Genomic DNA, 17523 nt, shown 5'->3' on the forward strand with positions numbered 1-17523 from the left:
GGTGCAATGCGTGAAGAAACCAGCTGGCTGCACCGACTTCGTTAGCGTCTCTCGAGTGAGCCATGTTTCCATGAAGCAAAGAACATTACAGTCTATGATGTCTCTCTGGAATGCTACCCTTGCTCGGATTTCATCAACCTTGTTGATACAGTGCCACTGACACGGTCCGCTACCAAAACCTGCAGACGTGAGTAAAACATTTAAACGGGCTAACCCTTGCAAGGCTGCAGGCCTAGATGGCATCTCCAGCCGCGTCCTCAGAGCATGCGCAGACCAGTTGGTGTGTTTACGGACATATTCAATCAATCCTTATCCCAGTCTGCTGTCCCCACATGCTTCAAGAGGGCCACCACTGTTCCTGTTCCCAATAAAGTTAAGGTAACTGAGCTAAACGACTACCGCCCCGTAGCACTCACTTCCGTCATCATGAAGTGCTTTGAGAGACTAGTCAAGGACTTTATCACCTCTACTCTACCTGACACCCTAGACCCACTCCAATTTGCTTACCGCCCCAATAGGTCCACAGACAACGCAATCGCAACCACACTGCACACTGCCCTAACCCATCTGGACAAGAGGAATACCTATGAGAGAATGCTGTTCATTGACTACAGCTCAGCATTTAACACCATAGTACCCTCCAAACTCGTCATCAAGCTCGAGTTCCTGGGTCTCGACCCCGCCCTGTGCAACTGTGAACTGGACTTCCTGACGGGCCGCCCCCAGGTGGTGAGAGTAGGTAACAACATCTGATCCTCAACACTGGGGCTCCACAAGGGTGCGCTCTGAGCCCTCTCCTGTACTCCCTGTTCACCCACGACTGTGTGGCCATGCACGCCTCCAACTCAATCATCAAGTATGCGGACGACACTACAGTGGTAGGCTTGAATACCAACAACGACGAGACGGCCTACAGGGAGGAGGTGAGGGCCCTCGGAGTGTGGTGTCAGGAAAATAACCTCGCACTCAACGTCAACAAAATAAAGGAGATGATCGTGGACTTCAGGAAGCAGCAGAGGGAGCACCCCCATATCCACATCAACGGGACAGTAGTGGAGAGGGTAGTAAGTTTTAAGTTCCTCGGCGTACATATCACGGACAAACTGAATTGGTCCACCCACACAGACAGCGTTGTGAAGAAGGCGCAGCAGCGCCTCTTCAACCTCAGGAGGCTGAAGAAATTTGGCTTGTCACCAAAAGCACTCACAAACTTTTACAGATGCACAATCGAGAGCATCCTGTCAGGCTGTATCACCGCCTGGTACGGAAACTGCTCCGCCCACAACTGCAAGGCTCTCCAGGGGGTAGTGAGGTCTGCACAACGCATCACCGGGGGCAAACTACCTGCCATCCAGGACACCTACACCACCCGATGTCACAGGAAGGCCATAAAGATCATCAAGGACAACAACCACCCAAGCCACTGCCTGTTCACCCCGCTATCATCCAGAAGGTGAGGTCAGCACAGGTGCATCAAAGCAGGGACAGAGAGACTGAAAAACAGCTTCTATCTCAAGGCCATCAGACTGTTAAACAGCCACCACTAACATTGAGTGGCTGCTGCCAACATACTGACTCAACTCCAGCTCACTTTAATAATGGAAATTGATGTAAAACAAATGTATCACTAGCCACTTTAAACAATGCCACTTAATATAATATTCACATACCCTACATTACTCATCTCATATGTATATACTGTACTCTATACCATCTACTGCATCTTGCCATCATGATGTAATACATGTATCACTAGCCACTTTAAACTATGCCACTTTTATGTTTACATACCCTACATTACTCATCTCATATGTATACACTGTACTCGATACCATCTACTGCATCTTGCCTATTCCGTTCTGTACCACCACTCATTCATATATCTTTATGTACATATTCTGTATCCCTTTACACTTGTGTGTATAAGGTTGTAGTTGTGGAATTGTTAGGTTAGATTACTCGTTGGTTACTACTGCATTGTCGGAACTAGAAGCACAAGCATTTCGCTACACTCGCGTTAACATCTGCTAACCATGTGTATGTGACAAATACATTTGATATGATTTGATTTGATAGTGGCAGACCATGTGTAACAACACCTGCACAGGATCGGTACATCCGAACATCACACCTGCGGGACAGGTACAGGATGGCAACAAAAACTGCCCGAGTTACACCAGGAACGCATAATCCCTCCATCAGTGCCCAGACTGTCCTCAATAGGCTGGGAGAGGCTGGACTGAGGGCTTGTAGGCCTGTTGTAAGGCAGGTCCTCACCAGACATCACCGGCAACAACGTCGCCTATGGGCACAAACCCAAAGTCACTGGACCAGACAAAAAGTGCTCTTCAATGACGAGTTGGGGTTTTGTCTCACCAGGGGTGATGGTCGGATTCGCGTTTATTGTCAAAGGAATGACCATTACACTGAGGCCTGTACTCTGGAGCGGAATTGAATTGGAGGTGCAGGGTCCGTCATAGTCTGGGGCGGTGTGTCACAGCATCATCGGACTGATCTTGTTGTCATTGCAGGCAATCTCAATGCTGTGCGTTATGGGGAAAACATCCTCCTCCCTCACGTGATACCCTTCCTGCATTCTCATCCTGGCCAGCGAAGAGCCCGGATCTCAATCCCATTGAGCACGTCTGGGGCATGTTGGATCGGAGGGTGAGGGCCAGGGCCATTACCCCCAGAAATGTCTGGAAACTTGCAGGTGCCTTGGTGGAAGGGTGGGGTAACATCTCACAGCAAGAACTGGCACATCTGGTGCAGTCCATGAGGAGGAGATGCACTGCAGCACTTAATGCAGCTGGTGGCCACACCAGATACTGACTGTTACTTTAGATTTTGACCCCCCCTTTGTTTAGAAACACATTATTCCATTTCTGTTAGTCACAAGTCTGTGGAACATGTTCAGTTTATGTCTCAGTTGTTGAATCTTGTTATGTTCATATTAATGTTTACATGTTAAGTTTGGTGAAAATGAACGCAGTTGACAAGGAGAGGACGTTTTCTTTTTTTGCAGAGTTTACACGAGGCAAGAAGGGCCTTCTACGCCATCAAAAGGAACATAAAATTCGACATACCAATTATGATCTGGCTAAGAACCCATTGCCATTTATGGTTGTAAGGTTTGGGGTCCGCTTACCAACCAATAATTTACAAAATGGGAGAAACACCAAATTGAGACAGAAAACAGCAAAAAAATATCCTCTGTGTGCAAAGTGAAACACCAAACAATGCTTGCAGAGCAGAATTAGGGCAAAACCCACTAATTATCCAAATCCAGAAAAGAGCCTTTAAATTCTACAACATCTGGAAGGAAGTGATTCCCAAACCTTCCATAACAAAACCATCACCTACAGAGAGATGAACCTGGAGAAGAGTCCCCTAAGCAAGTTGGTCATTGGGAAGAATTAACAAAAAAACTGAGCAAACAAGAATGCTTTTTGGCCATAAACAGAAAGTACAGAATGGCATAATACCTAAGCAGTGAGATTTACCAGTTGCCACAAGAAAAGGGCAACCAGACACGTGACAGACTTTTTTAATTGAAACATCCAAATGTGGGCCTTTTACCAGATATTTCTTTCTTATGGAATGTTATATTTTCATAACTGATAAAAAAAAATGGCTATTTCATAGCCTATAGATCATAGATCACATTCTGCCCTTATGAAAGCGTTCATTTTAGGCCATATAAAGAACAGCTATGCATTATTTAATGAAAAGCAGCAAACAGACACATTGTTTCACATGCTTAATAAAATACTCAAACAGAAACAGGCAATAGGCAGCTGGTTTTACAGTTCCCCTGCCAAATAGCCCAGCCTACAAGGAAACTCCACATACATTGGCAAGAGAAAGTATGTGACCCCTTTGGAATTACCTGCACTTCTGCATCAATTGGTCACACAATTTGACCTGACTTCATCTAAGTCACAACAACAGACAAACACAGTCTTCTTAAACTAATAACACACAAGCAATTATACGTTTTCATGCAGGGTGGGAAAAGTATGTAAACCCTTGAATTTAATAACTGGTTGACCCTCCATGGTAGCAATAACCTCAACCAAACGTTTTCTGTCGTTGCAGGTCAGACCTGCACAACGGTCAGGAGGAATTTTGGATCATTCCTCTTTTCGGTTCAGCAATATTCTTGGGATGTATGGTGTGAACTGCTCTCTTGAGGTCATGCCACAGCATCTCAATCGGGTTGAGGTCAGGACTCTGACTGGGCCACTCCAGAAGGTGTATTTTCTTCTGTTGAAGCCATTCTATTGTTGATTTACTTCTGTGTTTTGGGTCGTTGTCTTGTTGCATCACCCAACTTCTGTTGAGCTTCAATTGGCAAACAGATAGCCTTACATTCTCCTTCAAAATGTCTTGATAAACTTGGGAATACATTTTTCCGTCAATGATAGCAAGCTGTCCAGGCTCTAAGGCAGCAAAAAAGCCCCAAACCATGATGCTCCCTCCACCATACTTTACAGTTGGGATGAGGTTTTGATGTTGGTGTGCTGTGCCTTTTTTCTCAACACGTAGTGTTGTGTCTTCCTTCCAAACAACTCCACTGTAGTTTCATCTGTCCACAGAATATTTTGCCAGTAGAGCTGTGGAACATCCAGATGCTCTTTTGCAAACTTCAGACGTGCAGCAATGGGTTTTTTTGGTCAGCAGTGGCTTCTTCCGTAGTGTCCTCCCATGAACACCATTCTTGTTTAGTGCTTAACATATCGTAGACTCATCAACAGAGATGTTAGTATGTTCCAGAGATTTCTGAAAGTCTTTAGCTGATACTCTAGGATTCTTCTTAACCTCATTGAGCATTCTGCACTGTGCTCTTGCAGTCATCTTTGCAGGACGTCCTAGGAAGAGTAGCAACAGTGCTGAACTTTCTCCATTTATAGATAATTTGTCTTACCGTGGACTGATGAACATAAAGGCTTTTAGAGATACTTTTGTAACCCTTTCCAGGTTTATGCAAGTCAACAATTCTTAATCTTGGGTCTTCTGAGATCTCTTTTGTTCGAGGCATGGTTCACATCAAGCAATGCTTTTGTGAATAGCAAACTCAAATTTTGTGAGTGTTATTTAAAGGGCAAGGCAGCTCTAACCAACATCTCCAATCTTGCCTCAATGATTGTACTCCAGGTTAGCTGACTCCAGACTCCAATTAGCTTTTGGTAAAGTCATTAGCCTAGGGGTTCACATACTTTTTCCAACCTACATCGTGAATGTTTAAATGATGTATTCAATATAGACAAGAAAAATACAATACTTTGTGTGTTATTAGTTTAAGTAGAGTGTGTTTGTCTATTGTTGTGACTTAGATGAAGATCAGATCTAATTTTATGACCAATTTATGCAGAAATCCAGATAATTCTAAAGGGTTCACATACCTTTTCTTGCCACTGTATCTTGACGCCATTGAGTGCACAAGGGGGTCTGTGCGCTGTGGCTCTTCCACAAAAAATGTTGTAAAAAAACACACGTGTGAGAGAGAGAGAGAGAGAGAGAGAAACGAGAGTGACTATATGGGATTGAAACTCAGAGTCCAAACCTCATTTAGCATTAATAAAGCCATGTAAAAAGCTGATCCACACATTAAATATTCCTCTACAAAGTGCAATATTCATGCTGCCTTGAGAATCTCAGTTAAAGGAAATCAACTAGCCGAGCAGAGAGTTTGGGCGTTGGTGGGTGAGGGAGGGAGGGAGGGAGGCAAAGAAGAAGAAGCGAAGGATGGGAGTGATAAGGGAGAGGAAGAAAGAGTGCAAAGGGGGTATGAGACATCCCAGTTCTATTTCTGGAAACAGTGTACAATAACCGCTGCATCACAGGCACTTCTCTTAAATCAGAAAAGCATAACTGAGAGAAGTCAACCAGCGGAGAAGTGGAAGAATCCATCTGTACTGCACTTGTACTCAATATCCACACTGTCATCCGCTTTCCAGCCTCCAGTCAACAGTTCTACTCACGAACATATCATGCCGCAAACTCCAATTAGATGACTAAATGTCAAAAACACTGTCTAAGGCTGTCAGCCTCCTCTGCCTCAGCTCTCTGTATTTTGACAACACCAAGTATTCTCCCTCTCCCTTTGCTATCTCTCTCAACCTCACAGTTCCCATATTTTGCGTTCCATTGCAATCAACTCTCTGTCTGCTTGTCATACTGACAGAGAGAAGCAGCACCAGCAGTACCTACAGCACAGTTAGGGCCATTTTGACGTCAAAGTTTCCCAGTGCCTCTCTCAGCAAAGGACCTGAGACAGGGAAGGGAAAATATCTGTTGCCTAAGTCGCCTATTTCCTAGGCATCTCTCAGAGGGAAAAGCTGTGAAAGGTGACTTAAGTGGCTCTTAATCCAGACGGGACGTTCAATATCTGTCAAGTTTAATCGTGGTTCCCAGCACCCTGAGGCTTCCTGTTATGGTTGAGTTGCGGAAAAATCCATTTGTACCCCGGCTGGCACAAGTGTGTGTGATTAATAGTTGTTTATGGGAATGGCCAGGGCACATTAACACTAGTGTTATTGATGGTATCCGCTTCAAATTCGACCAAAGAGTCAATTATAAGGTCTGTGGTAAATGTGCAGGGTCAGAAAATAAGAGATTGTGTGTAACTACACTTTTCATGGCAGTGGGATAAGGAAGAAACATGTAGCCTCAACATGATTTGACCCCATTTCCGGGTCAATCTGCCAGTATAAACATCAATTGGCGACAACGGTGAGATGAGAGAGGAAGACAAGTCAGCATTATGGATTTAGTTTTCTTCCCAAACAAATCTCTACTCAGCACTGAGAAACGTTCCTAAGAGACTGTGTGTGTGTGTGTGTGTGTGTGTGTGTGTGTGTGTGTGTGTGTGTGTGTGTGTGTGTGTGTGTGTGTGTGTGTGTGTGTGTGTGTGTGTGTGTGTGTGTGTGTGTGTGTGTGTGTGTGTGTGTGTGTGTGTGTGTGCGCGCGCGTGCGTGCATGCGTGTGTGTGTGTGTGCGATCATGACAAAGGGGGAGAAGCCTGCCACAGCTGAAGACAAGGCTCAGGGACAATCATGCCCTCACATCCTAGTTGAGTTCTAGGTGAACTTCAATGTACTAAAGGACTACTCTAGAAATGTTTGACTTTGTCACAGGAAAGATAGGAATGAGTATATGACGTTGTTTGTTTGTGTTACACCAGAATACAAGGGAAAGCAGTTATGCATTGTAGGGGACCGAAAATGGTTTTGGTAGAGGTACTCCATTAAGTGTGTCCAGTACTCCAGTAGCTCAGATTGTCACTGGTCATTTTGCCGCTCTTACATGCTTTTCATTTGTGTATTAGGCTATAATCCTAGTGGAATACACTGTATGTACAGAAGAAATTGAAATTGTCAAAGCTGATTATTGTTATTATATGTGTCAAGGGATGGGTGTAGCTGGTGCATGGAAGTCAGGCGCAGAGAGCAGAGTGGACAAAGCACTTTACTCAGGGAATATTTAAAACAGGACGCAACAGCGCCACAAAAACAAATGAAAGAACAAGTGAGACAGCACAAGGGACACACAACCAAGTACAAAGTACCGGCTGTCACAAAGCACTGGTAAATAACAAAACCCGGCGTACACCAGCTGGAAGTGTACCAACCTGACAATAAACAATTTCACACACAGATATGGGGGGAACAGAGGGTTATATACTCGACAAGTAATGAGGGAATGTAAACCCAGTGTGTGGGATAATAAGACAAACAAATGGAAAATGAAAGGTGGATCGGCGATGGCTAGAAGACAGGTGACGTCGACCGCCGAACGCCGCCCGAACAAGGAGAGGAACCAACTTCGGCAGAAGTTGTGACAGCCCCCCCTTGACGCGCGGCTCCAGCAGTGCGCCGACACCGGCCTCGGGGACAACCCGGAGGGCGAGGTGCAGGGCAATCCGGACGGAGACGGTGGAACTCCCGAAGCATTGAAGTGTCCAACACGTTCTCCACTGGAACCCAGCACTTCTCCTCCGGACCGTACCCCTCCCACTTTGCGAGGTACTGAAGGCCCCTCGCCCGATGCCTCGATTCCAGTATGGAGTGAACGGAATATGCCGGGGCCCCCTCGATTGGCGGGGGAACCTCCCGCACCTCAGACTCCTGGAGCGGGCCAGCCACCACCGGCCTGAGGAGAGACACATGGAACGAGGGATTAATTCGGTAATCGGGAGGAAGCTGTAACCTGTAACTAGCCTCGTTCAGTCTCCTCAGGACTTTAAATGGCCCCACAAACCGCGGTCCCAGCTTCCGGCAGGGCAGGCGGAGGGGCAGGTTTCGGGTCGACACCGGGGCCTCACTGCGGTGACGGTCTGCGCTGGCTTTCTGGCGCAGGACGACCCTCTGAAGTTGAATATGAGCGGCGTCCCATGTCTCCTCCTCATGCCTGAACCAGTCGTCCACCGCAGGAGCCTCGATCTGACTCTGATGCCAAGTCGCCAGAACCGGCTGGTACCCCAGTACGCACTGGAATGGGGAGAGGTTAGTGGAGGAGTGGCGGAGCGAGTTCTGGGCCATCTCTGCCTAGGGCACGAACGCCGCCCACTCCCCCGGCCGGTCCTGGCAATAAGACCGCAGAAACCTACCCACATCCTGGTTCACTCTCTCCACCTCCCCGTTACTCTCAGGTGAAAACCAGAGGTAAGGCTGATCGAGACCCCCAGACGTTCCATGAACGCCCTCCAGATCCTCGAAGTGAACTGGGGACCCCGATCAGACGCTATATCCTCAGGCACCTGTAGTGCCGGAAGACGTGCGTAAACAAGGCCTCCGCAGTCTGTAGGGCCGTAGGGAGACCGGGCAGATGGAGGAGATGGCAGGACTTAGAAAAACGGTCCACAACGACCAGGATCGTGGTGTTACCATGGGATGGAGGAAGATCGGTAAGGACATCCACCGACAGGTGCGACCAAGGCCGCTGTGGAACGGGTAAGAGGTGTAGCTTACCTCTGGGAAGGTGCCTAGGAGCCTTACACTGGGCGCACACAGTGCAGGAGGAAACATATACCCTCACGTCCTTAGCCAAAGTGGGCCACCAGTACTTCCCACTCAGACAGCGCACTGTCCGACCTCTGGATGACCAGAGGAGGGTGACGTGTGGGCCCAATAGATCAGCTGGTCACGGACAGTAGACGGAACGTACAAATGCCCAGAGGGACACTGGAGGGGAGTGGGCTCTGCAGGTAGCCCCTACTCAATATCTACGTCCAGCTCCTACACTACCGGCGCCACCAGGCAGGAGGTCGGGAGTATGGGAGTGGGATCCATGGGCCGCTCCTCTGTGTCATACAGCTGGGACAATGCATCTGCCTTCACGTTCTGGGAGCTGTAAGAAAGGGTAAACACAAAACGGGTGAAAAACATGGCCCACCTCGCCTGGCGAGGGTTCAGTCTCCTCGCTGCCCGGATGTACTCCAGATTGCGGTGGTCAGTCCAGATGAGAAAAGGGTGTTTAGCCCCCTCAAGCCAATGTCTCCAAGCCTTCAAAGCCTTGACGACAGCCAACAGCTCCCAGTCCCCCACGTCATATTTTCCCTCCGCCGGGCTGAGCTTCCTCGAGAAGAAGACACAGGGGTGGAGCTTCGTTGGCGTAGCCATGTCTGCCTCAGCCGACCACTGCAAACGTACCGGTCCACCCTTCAGCAGTGAGGTAATGGGAGCCGCTACCTGACCGAGTCGGCCAATTACGCACGGCTGAAATGCGGTCACTCTCCATCTCCACCCCTGAGGTGGAAATGCAGTACCCTAGGAAGGAGATGGACTGCTGGAAAAACAAGCATTTCTTGGCCTTGTTGTATAGGTAATGCTCCAACAGGCGACCAAGCACCCTGCGCACCAGGAACACATGCTCGGCGCTTGTAGCGGAGTATATTAGAATGTCATCAATATACACCACTACACCCTGCCGTGCAGGTCCCTGAAAATCTTGTCTACAAAGGCTTGGAAGACTGCATTGGAAGACTGCATTCATCAACCCGTACGGCATGATGAGGTACTCATAATGCCCTGAAGGTACTCATTACATGGTACTCATTACAGCCATGTAATACCCTTTGAACCTTAATCTGCTTTTCAGCTGAGTTAAACACCTCATAGGTGAAATGTCAATAGCTAATGGACAGTGACTTGGCCTTGTATTGGTTTTGGCTGGGTTTTATTTTCCCAGCTCGCCCAGTACAGCACCAGTGGTCTAATAAGTGGTCCCAGTGGTCCCTACTAATCCCGATTACCAGGCTGTTTCCTCCAGAAGGTGTCAGAATAAAGCCAGCTCTTAATTTAATGGAGAGATGAAGAGCTTTACAGGGACACAGATGACTCACAATGCATGCAGCCTCCTTTCTCACTGGCTCGCTACTGTACATAGACCCACCCCAGTACTGACACCATAACCCATATAGCCACCGTAACACACATACACACAAAATACTCATATGTAGGACATACCTTTCTGCAGCCTCACCTCTCCTCACTCCCCTCTCCTGACAACCTCACTGTGCTGGGGGAGGGGGAATAAGCACAGCCCAGGACAGAGTCTATCTCTGGGAATAGACTCAGACATCCCCCTGAGTCTGGCTGGGTAGTCACAGGATATCCCCAGCAGCTATCTCATGTCATCTCATGTCAAGAATTAGACAGGGAAGGATAGGAAAAAGGATGACAACAATGTCAAGATTCTCCAGAACTATAGTGAATTGAATTTAAGATAGACTTTTTTGCTGCCATATCTAGTCATTGTCATATCTTGTAATTAATCTCAAACTAAATCCCCCTACATACATGCATATTGTGGCACTTTCTTTCTTACCTCCTTGATATTGTGAGAAGAAATACATCTGAGGGTGGAAAGGAAGATGTCAGACCTGGTTCAAAACTATATCCCACTCTCTTTACTCTGTGTCTCTCTACTCTGTGTCTCTCTACTCTGTCAGCCCGGTTCCCTCTGTAAGACATGGTTGGGTAGTGAGTGACACTTTGGGAAACTGGGGACTTACACAGTCAAGTCTCTTACCCTAAGGAGTAGGTCAGGTGTTGTCAAGAGTCAAGACCAGAGTGCAACAGCGAGCATAGCAAAGCTCTATAGATTCAAAGCCCAGCACAGGCACTTGCCCCGGGTGAGGCTGTGTGGAGATGAATAGGCATGGCTGGCTGCGACTCCTTTCTTCCGAGTGTCTGTCTTTTCCCCCGCCCACCCAACTTCTCCAGGAGAAACAGAGAGACAGCACAACCATCCTCTGTCTGCAATAGCCTTAGTAGGTGTTAGGCTTCTAGGCTTCTAGGCTAGTTCTAGGCTAGTACTGTCTCTGATAGATTATCATCTATCTCTCTACAGTCCAGCTAGCCTCTATGTTCCAAAAGTGGGAAATTGTATTACCAAATGATTCAAATCTATTAAGAGAATGTGATGAATAGTGGACGTCCATATTCCAAGTAAAAATATGCTGAATTTAGTTTGCTGTATTATTAACTCACCCATGTTGCCTTTATGTTTACAGTGTACTGCAGAAGTAGGCCCAGAACACGTGCCACTGCATATAAAAATAAATATATAAAACAATATACTCTTGCAGAAATTATTAGAGACAAACACCTCTGCAATGTTACATACACACATACAAATACAGTTCACTCTCACACACAACCCACAAGAGCACATGAGCACACACACACACACACACACACGCACACACACACACACACACACTGGCCAGAAGGGCTCCACGTCATTCAGCCTCTCTCGTCTAGGTAGAGAGCGTGGAAGATGCAGATAAATGCAGAAGCCAAAACAAAACCGCCTAAATCAAGGCAACCCCACTGAACTTAAAGTGAGGGAGGAATAAAGAATGGGTCTTGGGCGAGGTGTGCCTGATGTATATGACAGTGGCCCCTTCACGGCTGGGTCTGGCCTGGCAAATCCACACTCAATGACATGATCTAATTAAGACTCACATAGAGCAGCTGAATTGAAAGGGCATTTTGGGAGATTGACGTCACTGCACTGTCAATGACACTGCGTCATTCAAATAGCATCTATGTCTGGACAGAGAGCGGAGACTGGATTTGACAGATTGGAAGAGAGAGAGAGAGAGAGAGAGTGTGTGTGTGTATGTGTGTGTGTGTGTGTGTGTGTGTGTGTGTGTGTGTGTGTGTGTGTGTGTGTGTGTGTGTGTGTGTGTGTGTGTGTGTGTGTGTGTGTGTGTGTGTGTGTGTGTGTGTGTGTGTGTGTGTGTGTGTGTAACTTGGATAAACAATTGCCATCCCCTTCCAAAGCCATAGTCTCGCTCTCAGTCCAGTCAATGAGGATTCAGTTTTCCTCATGTGTAAGGGGGAACATTGAGGTGTTTGTATAATGCAGCAACACCGACCTCATGTGGTGATGTTGGCACAGTACACAGACTGTACACACCAGACATCCATGACAACAGCGCTGGCAAGGTAGTTTACACTGGTACACATAGTTCAAATCATAGAGAATGATAGAGGCCTCTAGTGGCTGAAAGGCCTTATTAGCATGGGCACCGCCATTGAGGGTTTCCACCACTTTAATGTAGTCAACTGGGTGGGACTTCCAACTTCATTGGCTGATCCCTCCTGGTGACCCTTTTGGAGTCATGTCCAACAGGATCATCAGGAGGGTTCAGCCAATCATGAAGAAAAAAATGGACTACTTAGTTCAAAATGGAGAAAGCCTCAATGGCACTGCCCATTCTGTCCCAGACAGTATATTGGCAGCGATACAAAGATGAGCCCTCTTTCTATCTCTATGGACACAGATAGAACAATGAGCTTTGGCAATGGACTGTTTCTGTATGAGTTATCTAGGGATAGGCGCTCGAGTTTGAAGTGGATGGAGTACAGGGCTTAACTCCTTTCTGATTGATTAGAAGGGCATTCTAGAATGGACATTGAAACAAGATAACGGGACAGTTGGAAAAGAGATCCTGAACACTTTGCAATCAAGACCCAATAAGCTCCTACACATGAAGGGTGTACTTGCTACAAAGTTAGAGAAAGCTAAACCAACAACCACACATATCAGCATGGATATAACCCGTTTTAACATGGACATTGCCCTTGAGGGCTTCCATCATTTTAAAGTAGTCAACTGGGCGGTATTCCTATGAGTTGGGAGCAATCAGCCAATGAAGAAGAAGTTGACTGCTTTAAAATGGAGATGCCCATGCTGTCAGACTCTATAATGGCACAGATACAAAGATGAGTCTTCTATCAATGAGGAGGTTTGATTAATCTCGCCCGGGCACCTGTGTAGGAGTGTTTTGCACCGGGTAAAAGTTCATTACATCAGTTTTGGAACCGGGCTGCCTCCCAGGCATGAGCCAGGTGCCCTGTTCAAAGCCCACTGTGAAGTCGGCTCAGTAACATAGCAGCACGTGGAGTAATACGTAGGATTCTGTGTTTTCAAATGCAAAAGTGATTGCTTTTGAGTTTTGTTTGCCTTCCAAATATAAACGAATTAAAAATAAAAATGATTTTATGGAAAACATAAGTTTTATTATGTTTGTTGGGATGGTGTCGCGAGACTACATAGCTATATCCTTATCTCACAGCAGCACTTGCTTCCCCAAAAATGTTAGGGCACACAATGGTCTGGTTTATGCATGAACTGATCATCTGAACTGGTGCCTTCCACAGAAAAATGTAATTCCTTCCTGTGCAGGATCCAGAGCACAAAGCACAAGAAGAACTGTGGTCAATATGTATCTACTGCCAGTATTAACAGACTATGATATAAAATATATACCAAGAAAGCAAAAGTAACTGAACTAAATGACTATCGCCTCGTAGCACTCACTTCTGTCATCATGAAGTGCTATGAGAGGCTAGTTAAAACGATCATATCACCTCCACCTTACCTGACAACCTAGACCCACTTCAACTTGAATACCGCCCTAATAGATCTACAGACGATGAAATCGCCATCACACTGCCCTTTCCCTTCTGGAAAATAAGAATACCTATGTAAGTATGCTGTTCATTGACTATAGCTCAGCCTTCAACACCATAGTACTCTCCAAGCTCATCCTTAAGCTTGGGGCCCTGTGTCTGAACCCCACCATGTGTAACTGGGTCCTGGACTTCCTGACTGGCTGCCCCCAGGTGGTGAAGGTAGGAAACAACACCTATACTACGCTGGTCCTCAACACAGGGCCTCCACAAGGGTGCATGCTCAGCCCCCTCCTGTACTCCTTGTTCACCCATGACTGCATGGCCACGCACACTTCCAACTCAATCATCAAGTTTTCAGACGACGCAAAAGTAGTAGGCCTGATTACCAACAATGACGAGGCAGCCTACAGGGAGGAGGTGAGGGCCCTGGGGGAGTGGTGCCAGGAATATAATCTCTCCCTCAACAAAACAAAGGAGCTGATAGTGAAGACAGCAGAGGGAACACACCCCCATACACATCGACGGGGCCGCAGTGGAGAAAGTGAAAAGCTTCCAAGTTCCTCGGCATACACATCACTGACAATCTGACATGGTCCACCCACACAGACAGTGTGATGAAGAAGGTGCAACAGCACCTCTTCGACCTCAGAAGGTTGAAGAAATTTGCCTTGGCCCCTAAGACCCTCACAAACTTGAACAGATGCACCATTGAGAGCATCCTGTTAGGCTGTATCATCACCTGGTACGGCAACTGCACCACCCTCAGGGCTCTACAGAGATGGGTGCGGTCTGCCTAACGCATCACCGTGGGCACACTGCCTGCCCTCCAGGACACCTACAGCACCCGATGTCACAGGAAGGCCAAAAAGAACAACCACACAAGCCATGGCCTGTTCACCCCGCTATCATCCAGAAGGTGAGGTCAGTACAGATGCATCAAATATGGGACCGACAGACTGAAAAACAGCTTCTATCTCAAGGCAATATGACTGTTAAATAGCCATTTCTAGCTGGCCTCCAATCAGTGCCCTGCCCTGAACTTACTCAACTCTGCACCTTAAAGGCTGCTGCCCTATGTACAGTTGAAGTCAGACATTTACATACACCTTAGCCAAATACATTTAACCTCAGTTTTTCACAATCCCTGACATTTAATTCTAGTAAAAATTATCTGTCTTAGGTCAGTTGGGATCACCACTTTATTTGAAGAATGTGAAATGTCAGAATAATAGTAGAGAGAATGATTTATTTCAGCTTTTATTTCTTTCATCACATTCCCAGTGGGTCAGAAGTTCACATACACTCAATTAGTATTTGGTAGCATTGCCTTTAAATTGTTTAACTTGGGTCAAACGTTTCGGGTAGCCTTCCACAAGCTTACACAATAAGTTGGGTGAATTTTGTCCCATTCCTCCTGACAGAGCTGGTGTAAGTAACTGAGTCAGGTTTGTAGGCCTCCTTGCTCGCACACGCTTTTTCAGTTCTGCCCACAAATGTTCTATAGGATTGAGGTCAGGGCTTTGTGATGGCCACTCCAATACCTTGACTTTGTTGTTCTTAAGCCATTTTGCTACAACTTTGGCAGTAAGCTTGGGGTCATTGTTGCTTCAATATATCCACATAATTTTCCTGCCTCATGATGCCATCTATTTTGTGAAGTGCACCAGTCCGTCCTGCAGCAAAGCACCCCCACAACATGATGCTGACACCCCCGTGCTTCACGGTTGGGATGGTGTTCTTCGGCTTGGAAGCCTCCCCCTTTCCCTCCTAACATAACAATGGTCCTTATGGCCAAACAGTTCTATTTTTGTTTCATCAGACCAGAGAGCATTTCTCCAAAAAGTACAATCTTTGTCCACATGTGCAGTTGCAAACCGTAGTCTGGCTTTTTTATGGCGGCTTTGGAGCAGTGGCTTCTTCCTTGCTGAGCAGCCTTTCAGGTTATGTTGATATAGGACTAGTTTTACTGTGGATATAAATACTTTGTACGTGTTAAATAAAAGCTGAAATAAATCACTCTATACTATTATTCTGACATTTCACATTCTTAAAATAGTGGTGATCCTAACTGACCTAAGCCAGGGAATTTTTACTATGATTAAATGTCAGGAATTTTTAAAAACTGAGGTTAAATGTATTTGGCTAAGGTGTATGTAAACTTCCGACTTCAGCTGTATGTCGGACCCCAAGCCTCACGTCTTCGACACAGGTTGGACATACATTTATAATTCTGCCAATACAACACATTCACACAGTAGTCACAGAAGAACCAGTCCAAATGTGTATCAATGGCTCAGTAGTACAGAGTCAACCAGCTGGTGGGCCTCCCATATTTTAATATTTCAGAAAGTACCTACTGAACATGGCTGTAGGAGGAGATATGTAGTGTTTTCCTCCGTCTCTGTTTGTAGTTTCCTGCCCCTGCTCTCAGCCAGACACAGGGCTGACATGCTCCTCCTAGACATGGCCACTTGGTGGCAGCAGTGGGTTCCAAACTCTATATCCATGAAGGCATCGCAAGAGAGAAGCTCCACAGCGACATGTACTCTTTGGATACCAGAAAGTATTCAACAGTCATACATACACGTGAAAAACTTGGTCCTGCTGTAGTTGTATTATATTGTGACCTATGTTGGGCCTGAGAAGTGTTACAGCTGGTCCTGTTAACTACTTCCTTTTTTGTTTGCTATACTTCCTCTAGGCAGTATGATGTGGGAGAAGGTTCAAGGTAATGGAGATATCCTCCCAAGGGTGGCTGCCCACTCAGCTGTAGCCCTGCAAATAAACATCTACATCTTTGGACAGGTGACCTCAGAAGGGGAGAGCAACACAATGTCCAGATTTCAGTGTGGTGAGGCTAACAATATCTACTTTAGATTGTGTAATTAATGTGGTTATACTCTGAGGTAATAATACATTGATGCATGTATCCTATATGGAGATAATACATTATTTAAACCTTTGTTTTGTAATACTGATGCACCTTGAGCACTTTGTTAAACTCTTCCCATCCTGTGCAGACAAAAGACACTGGACCCTGCTGAGGTTTGAAGAGGACCTGACACCCAACAGACTGGACCACTCCATGTGTGTACTGCCCTGGAGAGTGAGGCCTGAGGGCAGCAGTGGAGGGGGCCCAGACCTCCCCAGCATCAGGGACACTACAGCTTCCCTTTGTGTTTGGAGGGATGGACACTCAGGGGGTCATACACAGTGACTGTTGTAACTCCTAACATGACATAGATACTGCTCTAGAAAATGCTGTGTGCATGTAGAAATAGTGTAAGTATTGAATGGCCAATAATTGTGCTTAACGTAGTGCTTCTTTCAACATGGACTTTGAAAAAAAAAAAAAACATTCCCCACATTTTTCTAGAGCCACTGAACACACTGATTGGCACGTGTTTTTCTGTTGCATTGGAAACGTCTGGTGTGTTTCATGGTCAATTCCACATATGCTTAATGAGCTTTGTCGCCATGACACGAACACTTATTTCACTTTCTGAAATTAATTTTTGCAGTTTGTGCTGAGGATGTTTTAGTTGCGCAGCCAAAAGGTGTTTGGTGCACCATTTCTCCAATAAAATGCGTG

The 17523-nt window shown here is 46.4% G+C and overlaps 1 pseudogene; it reads left to right on the plus strand.

Annotated features, from left to right (window-relative positions):
• Window positions 1-16106: 16106 nt before the first annotated feature.
• Window positions 16107-17164, plus strand: LOC109879860 (rab9 effector protein with kelch motifs-like; annotated as a pseudogene).
• The last annotated feature ends 359 nt before the right edge of the window (window positions 17165-17523 follow it).

This window comes from Oncorhynchus kisutch, linkage group LG23 (genome assembly GCF_002021735.2).
Source record: "Oncorhynchus kisutch isolate 150728-3 linkage group LG23, Okis_V2, whole genome shotgun sequence".
Lineage (NCBI taxonomy): Eukaryota > Metazoa > Chordata > Actinopteri > Salmoniformes > Salmonidae > Oncorhynchus > Oncorhynchus kisutch.